General features: G+C 42.4%; 1 protein-coding gene across 4 annotated transcripts in view; it reads left to right on the forward strand.

Moving 5' to 3' along the window:
* The first annotated feature begins 4,721 nt into the window (after positions 1 to 4,721).
* Positions 4,722 to 12,084, forward strand: part of KCNJ5 (potassium inwardly rectifying channel subfamily J member 5) — a 51,510-nt gene continuing 44,147 nt past the window's right edge. For 2 of the 4 annotated variants that reach the window (XR_013538322.1, XM_072979024.2), the window contains exon 1: positions 5,058 to 5,197. The gene's annotated coding sequence lies outside the window, so the exon portion shown is untranslated. Of the gene's footprint in view, positions 5,198 to 12,084 lie in introns of all 4 variants that reach the window. The other 2 variants (XM_020808919.3, XM_078379826.1) reach the window with 2 other exon arrangements.

Raw genomic sequence — 12,084 nt, forward strand, 5'->3', positions numbered from 1 at the left:
ACTTTTCAAAATGCCAGCTGGATTTCCATGTACAAATAGCACCTGCCACAAAGGGAGGCATCCTTGTTTCAGTTGCTAGTGCAGGTTTGGCAGAAAACAAGGCAAGCGGAGACAGGCAACACAAGGAAAAACTGAGAAGAGAAAGCCGAAGCCCTCTGAGGCCAGCTGGCAAAACCTAACAGGCCTTGAGGGTGGGGATGAAGAGTCAATTGATTGAGGAAAGTGGGAGTTCTTTTATTCCATTCGTTTTTATAATATATATTTCCATTGCTGCATATAGAGATGGCCATGAACTTCGGTTCGGAGGTTCGTGTCAGTTCATACGCATGGCATCACAGATGCCTCACATTCCCTTCCCCCACTTCCCAGGCCAATGACCCACTCACAAGTCAGAGTGCGCTCCTCTCCTCCTCGTTGGCGGTTCGACCAATCTCCGGCAAGAGCATGGATTCGCCTGTCCTGCCTCCTTGTCTGAATGGGAGATCAGCCAAGGAGGAGGGGCAGGCAAGCCTGTGCTCCTGCCAGGGACTGGTCGAACAGCCAAATAGGAGGGGAGAGGAGCAAGCACTGACTGGTAAGTGGGTGGATCCAGGTTGGGGAGGTGGGGGAAGGGAAGATGCACCACCACAGGTGCCCATCTCTAGTCACATGGAAACAGAAAGAGTACATTTTGTAAAGAAATATAATATCCATGCAAGGCAAATATCAGCGCTATCCAACATTTCCTATAAAAATATCATTGCAAATTCCTAGCTGGTCTATTAGGCAGAGAAAAAGACAGGTATCTAGCATAAAATGAAATGCAAGAGACTAAGAAAATGAAACCGGGTGTTATCGCTCAAATTAGAATTGAGGAAAACTCTGGTATCTTGTTCATTTGTTGTAACCTTCACGGCATCATCAAAAGAGTGCCAAGGTCTAGAAAAACAAGTACTCTCATAAACCATCTTTGGATTTGACATTCTGGGTTGCCTTAGTCGTTTCTGCAACTCAACCTAAGCAAACTTTGTACAGCTATTCCTTCAAAATGTGGAAAGATTTTGGTAACTGGTTTCTGATGGCCAAAAGCAGAGCCAGTGATGTCTAGTGGGGCATTGATCATTGAGCAGAGGGCTGGACTCAGTGACCTTATAGTCCTCTCCCAGCTCAACTATTTTATGGTCCTATGTAAGCATGTGAAGTTGGGAGGGGTTGTATGATATAGAAGATGTATAACTCTTTTCCAAAGGTAATTCTATTAGGAAATGCTTCCTCAGTATGTGCAGAATTCTGGGTCCTTCTTTATCTTTCACAAATAAGTAGAAGGCATATAAGATCGATGCACCAGAGGTGTCAAACTTGGCGTTCTAAATGCAATTCCATGTATATTTCCCTGTATGTATAGTAGATCCCATTATACTCTTTCGACTTTGCTTCTGAGTAAACATAAATTCCAGCTAGGCACATCAGGACCTCCTGAAGATTTTGAGAGACAGTCTTGGCTTGGAGACATCATTTAAATCACCCTTAATTATGCATGGAGTTGCTCAAGGCAGAACTGATGTAAATGCTCCTGTTCATGTCTTTACATCTGACTCTTACAGGAGGTCATTTCTCATTTGCTTTTAATGAAGCAAATGAACACTGACATAAAGAGTGACTACATGACCCATTAAGCACACTTTGAGGGAAAGATCAGAAGGCTTGAGACTCTGCAGAAGAGATGTCAAAATTAGTCTCAAGGTATAACGTCACCCTTGGATGCTTCCCTGTTTAATCATTTTTATTTTTTGATGTTCTGGGCAAATGCTGTTAGTCACTTAGCCAAGCATCATACATGCATGTGTGATATCAGCGGGAGTGAAAGAAATCCCAGGTTTGCAGAAATGCAAAAGGAGGAGGAAGAGGATGTGGAGAGTGAAGAAAGTATCCATGTGGGGGGCTATAGTTGTGTTCTTTCCCTATTTACCCCTGTCCATGTTTCCTTCCTCATCTTCTATTGTCTCCTGTATTGAATAGACATATGTCACCTGCTTTTTTTGAGAGAGAGAGGACTCTAAATTGCAGAATTCCTAATTCTGGGAGTTCCAACTGCCAAACCACACCTAAATTGCACTCACCTGGAGAAACATCATTTTCTAACAGGCACCTAGATCAAAGCTCACCTATCCTAGGCCATGAAGCCTTCTTCCCAGCCTTTCTCCAGGGGAGCACAACTTAGGTGTCAGTTCAACATAGAGAACTCCCAGAATGGAGAATTATGGGATTTGGAATAAAAAAAGAAAAGAAAAAACCCACACCCCAGTATTGAGTTGTGTCCCGTTCAGTTACAGCTCGAGGCCAAGAGTAGCAGCTGGTAGCATTGAATGGCAGTCAAATCAAGGCAGCTAAAGGCTCATTGAGGAAGTCAAGTCAGATTACATTAGGCAAGGTTAAATTAAGCAGATATATCATAATGGCCATTCCAGGGTTTTCAAGATATAGAATACTCAGAAATGGTTTACTTTGTAGCTTGTTCAAGGCCACACAGGCTGGCTCTTCTCCTGGAAGGCACAGCAGGGGATCAAACTCCCAACGCTGGCTCCACAGCCTGGGGCCTAAACCATTGAACTTTTCAGCAGGTATAGTGTGGTCAAAAAGAAACAGGTCAATGCACTACTGTCAAAAAGGAGTATGATAAGTTCCATTTCAGGACCTTGGAGAGCTCCATCTCAATCCAAATCTATAAACAGAACTCATCCCTGCTGGGAGATATTGCCTCAGTATGAAGTTGAAAGCAGTTGAGGTCTTACATGGGATGAAAAAGCCTCTAGTGTGGTCTGCTCTTCTGCCTAGAAGAAGGGCAGAGTTACTGAATTTCAAAGAGGTAACCATGCTAGTCTGTTGCATTCATTCATAGGCATCCTTCAGTCTCGAGAGACTATGGTAACGTGCTCTGTATGGAGGACTTTGTATGCAAAGCTGGAATGTCCTCTCCAGAGCACGAAGCCTGGGTAAAATAATATGGAGGATAGGCTGTTACCCAAGCAGCAAATCCCCCTCTCCACATCGCTGAAATAGTCCAATGGAAAGGCAAGAGCCAATACAACTGGTTCCAGCGACATCGCAGGAGTTGCCAGAACGACACAAACTGCCTCTGGGACTCCAGCTCTGGATTTTGCCTCGAGGTTAACTTCTGAAGCCATTTCCATCAGTGGATATTCATGGCACATTTAAGATTAATTTATTTTAGCATGAATATTACAATCCTTCAGCTGCATGACATATGAATGTACTCAGGTCACAAGTATATATTTATAGCACACTTGGCTGTGCAGGTGGGAACAGATTGCGATGGGGTACAGAAAATCACAATTATGCTCTTAACATTGGCAACAAACCTTCACCTTGTTCACTATTTGTTCTAGAATTTAGAAATACTGTCTGTTTGGATTACAATTCCCAGCATCTATGCTGGCTGGAGGATCTTGACAATTGTAGTCTGTCTTTTTTTTTCCCTGAGGTCTAAAGATGACTATATAGCTCAATGGTTTAGGTATCTGTCTGTGGAAGCAGAGGTTGGGAGTTCAATTCCCCACTCTGCCTTCTGGGAGAACAGCCAGCCTTTGGCCAAGCTGCACAGTTCTAGGATGCCTCCAGAAGAAGGGAGTGGTAAACCACTGCAAAGTATCCTCTACCTGGAAAACCCTGAAAAGTGTCACAGAAGTGAGAATTCATGTGTGTCAGAAGGATTCTGCAAGTGCTTTTGAACTACCAAGGTGTGCCTTCTAAGTGCCAACACATGGCAGTAGTGAAAGTTTGTGACTTTGCAACCCTACTTTACAGTTCTGTTGTGAAGGTAAAATGGGGAGGAGAGGGAGAGAAACATGAACGTGGCCCAGAGCATCTCCACAAAAAGGGAAAGATATAAGTAAAATCAACAGACAAATATGAACATACATCTAAATTATATCTTATTACGTGGCAGTCAGTTGCCTACAACTGTACCTGGGTCCGGGCTTTAATGTGGGAGGCTTGCTTCCTATACTTAGTTGCATATGATTTACTCTAAAGTAAGTCCAAAGAGTTTCAAACGAACTCACTCCCCAGGTCAGTATGCCTGGAACTGCAGCCATAAAGGAACATCACAACAACCGACATCTCTTTGTGTCCTCACTTAGGACAGTTGTAGCCTTTGGGCTTCTCTTTGCATACATCAGAATAGCCAAGGGTCACATCCAACCCTGGACAATGGAAGCATGACCTAGCAAGCAACCCTTACAGTGCACACTGCCTCCATCTGCCTCTCCCCCTCTTTCCTTGACCATAGATTCCCAAAACAAGATAGGGGGTGGGGGTGATTGTTTTGTTGGTTTGGCTGTGACAAATCATAACACCCCAAACACACATCCTACACTCCCCCCTTTTTTTCCCTCCCAGAGATACATCTGCTGAGAAAAGCCAAGGAACAGAAGAATCACACAAATCAGGGAGCAGAAATCATTGTGGTCTCTTGGCTGTGGCTGGCGGAAGAGATACAGAACGAGCAGGAGGGGAAGCCTTGCAGGGAGTGAGTACAGGCATCTGTGTTTTCTCAAGGCAACTGCTGTCTAATCTCTCTTCTGCCGCCCCCCTCCCCTTTGGCCCACATTGGTCCTATCTGTGCAGTCGGAAAGGCAAGTCTGAGGCATGCAAACCCCTCCCCTCCCTCCCTCCCTCCCTCCCTCCGCACCTTTCCTTTCTCCTTCCCTTCTTGTTCATTCAGAACAGATGATGCTCTGATCACATGGACCCATCTCCCTTGCCTTGCCTCCCCTCCAGCCCTTTAAATAGCTATATTACACAGAGAATTCATTTGTACTCTACACCTAGCAAGAAGGAGCGAGAGAAAGGCATGGAGAGGGAAATTTAATAGGGAAAAGTGGGGTTGTTGTGTGTGGGGGGGGGGGTATGGAGTGAGTACTGACAGCTCTGCCTGAGCTAAGGGAAGGCAGGGATGGATAACAAGAGGGGGGCGTGAGCGACTGGGTTTCAGGCATCTTTTGTTATAGCAGGCAGCAGAAGGCAAGAGGGCGAGCAAGACAAGTCTTGGATAAGAAGAAGACCTTTCCATTATTCCGGGGAAGCTGATGGCATGGAATGGACAACTGCAACACATTTGCCTCCCTGCCTCCCTTTGAGTGTTGCCTTCACCCCCAAGTGCCCCCCAGAATGTCTGATGGGGCATTAACATTTCCAGGTATGTTGGCTTCCTTTCTGATTATTTAATCATAATATTTATTGATTCTCCTCCTCCTCTTGGTGCCGTAGAGCCAGGGAACACAGGAAGTTCTGAGATCAGCCATGCGGAAGGAGCACTTCATGTGATGGTAGATGCCAAGGATATCACAATATCATCCATGGATCTCTGCCTCCTTGCCGGAGGACATGTGGGGGGATCCATCAAGAGCCACTTTCTGAGTGTGCAAAGCCATGCGCTGCCCTTAAGCCTTGCATGGCTGGAGCACTGTGGAAGTGTCAGAAGTTATTCTGGATTCCTTCCCCTTCCCTTTCCCCTTTGAGAGTTAGATTTGGGAGGCTCGAAAGCTGAGATGGGGATCTGAAATCAAATCACAATTTAATAAGAAATGCCTGCCAAAGAAAAATGGAGTTCGGTGCTGATTGGGTTGCTGTTGTTTTGAACGACAAGTTGCAGTATGAAGCTTTCAGTGGTACAGTTGGGTAAACTCTGGATGTAATGATATTATAATCCTGTCCTTTAGGCATGGGTTGCCCATTATTTATGCTGTGGGGGAGCTCCTGCAGTGATGGGGGAGGCAACACCCCTCAGTCATACCACAGACTCCTACTGTTTTTACATGGCAGCCCATTTGACATCAAAATGTGCTAAGACAGCTTTGTTGGACTAAGTAGCGCCCCCCCCCCAACTACAACTGAACATTATAGCTGAGTTAGGGCCCTAGATTTTTACCCCTGGTGGTTCACTTGAAGGGATTCCCTACTGAATGATGAAACAGTGGCCACTACCACAAATGAATGAGTTAAAGTCTGGTCTGATACCTAAATGGAACTCCCATGAGCTGACGGAGTATGCCCGTGTGAGTATTAGATGAAATACAACAGAAGAATTATAATGCCTTCTCAGTATTTTTTTTTAAAAAAACATCTGTCTAAATGCTAACAAAATTATACACCCCATGGATGCTGGAGTAAAACCAGTAAAGAATTTTGTGACTCCAACGAGCATGTTTTATCTGGTATAAGCTTTCATAGACTGTAGTTCACTTCTTCAGTAACAGAGTATTTGTTCCTAAGAAAGCCTGTATCGAAAATAAATGAAAATGTGGGGGGGGGAGAGGGTTGTTTGGGGTTGTTTGTTTGTTTAATAATTAGATATGGAAATAACTCGAGGTTTAAAAATCTCAACAGCAAAAGCAAGAGAGCAAAAGTGACATGTGTTTCTCATTTCTTTGCTAAATATATTCATTGGGGGATTCAGGACAGGATGAGACATTTTGGATGCAAACATTAAAACGAAAACTTCCTTTGAAAATAGATGTTGGGATAATCCAATGAGGTTCTTCTTTTGTTCTTTAAGGCGTTGAAGGGATTCGGTGAAAACAGCTGCTCTTTTTTCCCCCCAACAATCCTGCTATCTATCCCATAGATACAAAGGATTTTTAAAAAAGAGATCTGTGTAGAATGCTGTGTGCGGATGTATCTGTTTGTGTGTGTCTGTGACTGTTCTGTTCAACTTCAAGAGAAGCAGATGGGCTCTGGAAGCTGTGTGAGCTTGTGTAATCTCAGTGGAATACAAAACTCTAGTCTGAGTTACCTACAATTTGATTTCCCTTCCAATTACAGACTCAGAGACTGGTCTGTGATCTCCCTCCCAAGATGACTCTTCTTAGCATTGTATGGATGTTCCACAAGGGTGTTCCTTCCTTCCTTCCTTCCTTCCTTCCTTCCTTCCTTCCTTCCTTCCTTCCTTCCTTCCTTCCTTCCTTCCTTCCTTCCTTCCTTCCTTCCTTCTCATCTCTCCCATGGTAGTTTTAATTTAGCCATTTACATCTCATTTTCTCCTGACACGAAACTGAAGTGCATGTCAATATATATATCGTTGGGTACTTTTAAGAACCAACTAAAAACATGGATGTATAGGCAGGCCTTCCCTTCCAGTTAATTCCTGTCCTCTTTCTTTTTTTTCTCTTTATTTGATTTATTTTTATTTTTCCCATCTTATAGAATCTTAAATTTTTTAAGAACTTGTTATCCTTATGTTGTAAGCCGCCTAGAGTGGTCGAAATGACTAAATAGGCGGGGTATAAATACAATAAATAAATAAATAAATAAATAAATAAATAAATAAATAAATAAATAAATAAATAAATAAATAAATAAATAAATAAATAAAATTTAAAAAAATTGCTCATATTTATCCCATGTCATCTTTGTTTAATTACTTCCTCCCTCCCCATCTCAGTTCTCTTCCATTGCTTCCCACTGTAGATCAAACTTAGAGGTGAAGATATGAGACTTGTTTTATCTGGAACCTTCACAATTTCTATGAGGAAGGAGGTTCCCCAGATGAGGGGGCTACACTGTCTCTGAACCCCATCACTGCCCTTCTCATAGTCTTTGTCCAGATGCTTTTCTCCCACAACTGGGATGGAAGAGTCTGTGAAGAGGTTAGCCATGAGTAAAGAGTTTAACCCCTCTCTGCACTTTCCTTCTGTAAACCTAGATCTTCTGCTGTTGGTTTTGGTTTCATCCTGTTTTGATGGTGAGTTAAACTTTTTGGGGCATCAATCTCTTGGAGTAGGGAGAAATGTTCCTTTGTAAAGGGCCCTGTACATCAGTGCAAGTATATTTTTGTTTTTGTGTCGGATCGGGGAAAAAAACGGGTTCATGTCGTTGCTAATAATGATCATGTACGGGTGAATGCTAGTTCAGGAGACTAACGGAATAGTTTAGAATAATGATTGTTACGCTAAAGTATATATCAGTACCGATCACTGTTCTTCTACATTTGATCAGACATTAGTCCTACGTGAGCATGCAAGCATGTGTAATGCAAATCATAGCCAGAATCTGTTGGGGTTCCCAACTAGATTAAGAGCGGTTTTTCTGGGTTTTTCGGGCTCTTTGGCCGTGTTCTGAAGGTCGTTCTTCCTAACGTTTCGCCAGTCTCTGTGGCCGGCATCTTCAGAGGACAGCACTCTGTACTCTGGTGTAGTTGGCTTGGGAGTGCCAAGCCAACTACACCAGAGCATTCAATCAGTTGTTGAATGTTGAGTCAACATTTATGTACATCTCATTGATTTAATCAATCTACTCTAGTTGGAACAACCAATCAGATTTTGGCCCATGTAAACTGAAGATGCAGGTCCATCCTCCCTGATTCCAATGCCACCGTTTTTATTTGTTTTATTGGATTTCTACCCCACCCATCTAGACCAAATGGCTACTCTGGGCAGCATTACAAATTTAAAGAGAGTTAAGCCAATAAACATGGACTATAAATCCAAGATGGCAAGATGTGAATTTAAGACACGTCTCTGTGTTGCGTCTCTGTGCATTAGAAGGGAAACTTCTGCAGTGGGAAGTCTCTTGTACAAGTTAAGCCCTATTCAGGTATTCCGCAAGGAGTGAATTTGTAAGTGTGAGCAGGAAGATAGTTCTAACCCTACCGCCAGACTGTTATTCCTTCTCAGGAATAACAGGACTCTTTGTAGTCTTCTGTTGCACATTGAATCTATTGGGGAGCTTTAAAAACCTGGGACCTTGGAGAGGTTCAACTTGTAGCAGACTTTTCCCTCTTCTGACTCTCCTTCTGTGGATGGAGAAACTGATATGCAGGAGACAGGCTAGGATTCTTTCTCCTCCTGCTCACACTCTCAAGTCCCCTCCTTTTTGAATGGCTGAATAGGGCTTGGGTTCTGTGTTATGCAAAGCAGAGACGTTGGTCATGGCCCCACCTGGTTTCCTCACTGTCCATCTGCCTGAATGCCCAAATAAGGTTGTATATTGTTTGGATGTAGAACCAGCCCTGCCGATAGCTGCCTCAGATAGCTGATGTTAAAAGAGGTGAAAGGACAGCACAGCTTTAGCCATTGAATTTGTTACTGTTGTTACTCACAGAAAGAAGAGATTTGTGAGATTTTTATGCCTCCCGCGCTGAAATCACATTAGCTCTATGAACCTGGATGTGGGTTGCCTCAGGCAGCAAAATGTCGTAGCCCAGCCCAGTATGAGTGAATGCTGGTTTCTAACTTTTGTTTTTCTTTTATGGTAGTCACTTAATTCATTGGTACCAATGAGAGCCACAAAGCAAAAAAAGAATAAGAAGTGATGCTTAGCTTGAGTGGCTAGACCCAGTTTGATTCTTAACACGATTAGAACTTACTGGTAATTTAAGGTCCAAAGTATGACCTGGAGGTTCTATATGATGCTTTCCATCTCTAAAGTCTTACCGGTGAGCATGACAGAACTTAAATGTTAGCTACCTCATGTGTGTGTGTTTAGTCGTTTAGTCGTCTCCGACTCTTCATGATCCCACGGACCAGAGCACGCCAGGCCCTCCTATCTTCCACTGCCTCCTGGAGTTGGGTCAAATTCATGTTGGTTGCTTCGCAGACACTGTCCAGCCATCTCATCCTCAGTCGTCCCCTTCTCCTCTTGCCGTCACAGCTTCCTAACATCAAGGTTTTTTCCAAGGACTCTTTTCTTCTCATGAGATGGCCAAAGTTTGTTCTCCTTGCAGTCCAGGGGATTCTCAAGAGCCTCCTCCAGCACCACAATTATAGTAGAGGACAAAGGAACTAGTTAGACAGTCCAGAGGGAAGTTTTTCAAATAAATATACAGTACATGCAATTGGTTTATTACAAAATGTTACTTAACTACACAGGAAGTGGGAATTCATTAGTTGAGAAAATCTATCTTTACACAGTAAAGGTTGAACATATATGACTTTATAATCCCAAATGCTATACGACAAGGTTAAAGCCATGTCTTCCATTATCACATTTAGTTTTGTCTTGGCTAGATTTTGATCAAAATCTTTACAGTCATAAACCTGCAGTCATGAGCAGTCATAAACTTGCAAACATCTAGATTTTACCTGCAATGGGGCATGAATTCATCTGTGGAATGTTGACACCATCATAGTGTACTTATTTTATAGATAAACATCTGGAAATCAGGACCCTTGTACTGCACATGGCATAAGCGTGGCCACTTGTTTCTTGAGTAAAATGCTTTCCTTTATGGTGGCAAACAGCAATGAAATTAAGGATGCTATTTTCCCACTTGCATAAGTTTCTTTAGTGGTGTATCCACACTGCATAGTTAGAGCAGTCTGATTCCACATTAACTACCATGGATTTGTGGTGTGATGAATCCTAGGATTCCTGGTTTCATGACGTACTTGGAACCCTTCGACAGTCACTCTTGGTGCCTTCCCATAAACTACAACTGAGAATTATTAACAACATGCCCCAGGATTCCACTGAATGGAGCCACAGCAGGAAAGTGCTATATCTTAGTAGTGCAAATGCATTTGGTGTCTTCTCGGAATTTCAGCACGGCATCTGAAAGCACTTTTTCCGTGCTGACGTTGTCCACCGTGCTTGCCATCAGGATCTACCTCCCGTGTCCCAAATCTAGTCTGCAGAACTTGGCAATTCTGGAACTCTTTGAAATATCTTCCATCCCTGATAGATTGCATGGATGACCCTCCTGAAAACAGATCACTCTTTGCATTATCACTTATGCACAATCTTCTTGTTCTACTGTACAGAAGTTTTGCACACCTTTTCCAGTAGCACCACAGTATTACCAGAAATACAGGCTAAGGCTTCCTGAGATACATTCCATGGCATCCAGAAATTTCCAGGTCTATTCAGGTGTCCATTTTTCACCTTCCTCAGCTAATAATGAGATTATATATATATACTGTATATATAATTCCATTAGCAGAATGCAGGTGGGCTAGTAAAGTGAGCTTATAATATTTGCATTGCGAGAAATTACTAAAGATGTTTATGATACGGTTGAAAAAAACTCATGCAGTTTTTCAGGATAAAACTATAAAAGCAAAACTTGAGTATAGAAGTGCTTGGAGCTGCCATCTGTATACGCAAGTATGCTGATGACTGTGATGGAGGAGACGCTTTATAGTTGAATTTGTTCACAGGTGAAGGGAAACAAATGAGTATTTCATTGAAGAAAGAGCAATTCACATGGGACAAGAAATTATAGACAGATGCAAAGAATGCCTCCTAAATAATTTGTTCATATTGACTTAAGTGGCATTGATTTCAGAAGGCACCTAAATGTGAAATTTTGAAATCTGGTGTGATCTTTGATTTCTAGACAACAAGGCAAGGAGTTCTACTTTTTATCCCCATATACTACACAAACTGCCCACACAAAACAAAACTGGAGTCCTTTCTTTTCAGGAAGTGAACCACAGAGCAAAGATTCATTGTCCCCCCCCCCAAAAAAAAAGACACAAACACCCCACCATATGCTTCAATTTGCAGTGAAGAAGTCACCATACTAATTTTGCACAAGATGTCATTTGTATTATAATGCTAGCTGCATGAAAGCAAAGTGAGATCTGGTTAGTACTTGGATGGGTACAAGAGGAGATAGGAGATCTCAAAGTAGGGCTAGAAACTCTGAAGAGTTGTTGCTGGTTCATTGACAATCCTGAGTTTCATAGACCATTGATCTGACAAAGTATAAGGCAACTTTGTATGTTCATATGTTCCTATTTATTTCTGTACTAATTGAGAATTAGTGGCATAGTGGTATCTCCATAAAACATTAGTCTGGACAAAACACTACAATATTTTCGGGTGGCCAGTCTCCATGAGGTTTTTATCTATGCTTTGGAATGATTCCAAACTCATTTTGGAGTCCACACAGCTCAATTTTGCTTCTTAAACATTTCTTAATAATTTGTTGGATGAGGCACTAAGCTTGACAAGTAACATATTCGTTTCATTCATTCCTTTAAAACAAAACATACACTCTGTTCTTCTGGTGTTTACACACATGTCAAGGTAGCTAACAACAGTTGCAACATGTTCTAGAATACAGTCAAATGTCAGAATATACTA

Source organism: Pogona vitticeps, chromosome 8, assembly GCF_051106095.1.
Source record: "Pogona vitticeps strain Pit_001003342236 chromosome 8, PviZW2.1, whole genome shotgun sequence".
Lineage (NCBI taxonomy): Eukaryota > Metazoa > Chordata > Lepidosauria > Squamata > Agamidae > Pogona > Pogona vitticeps.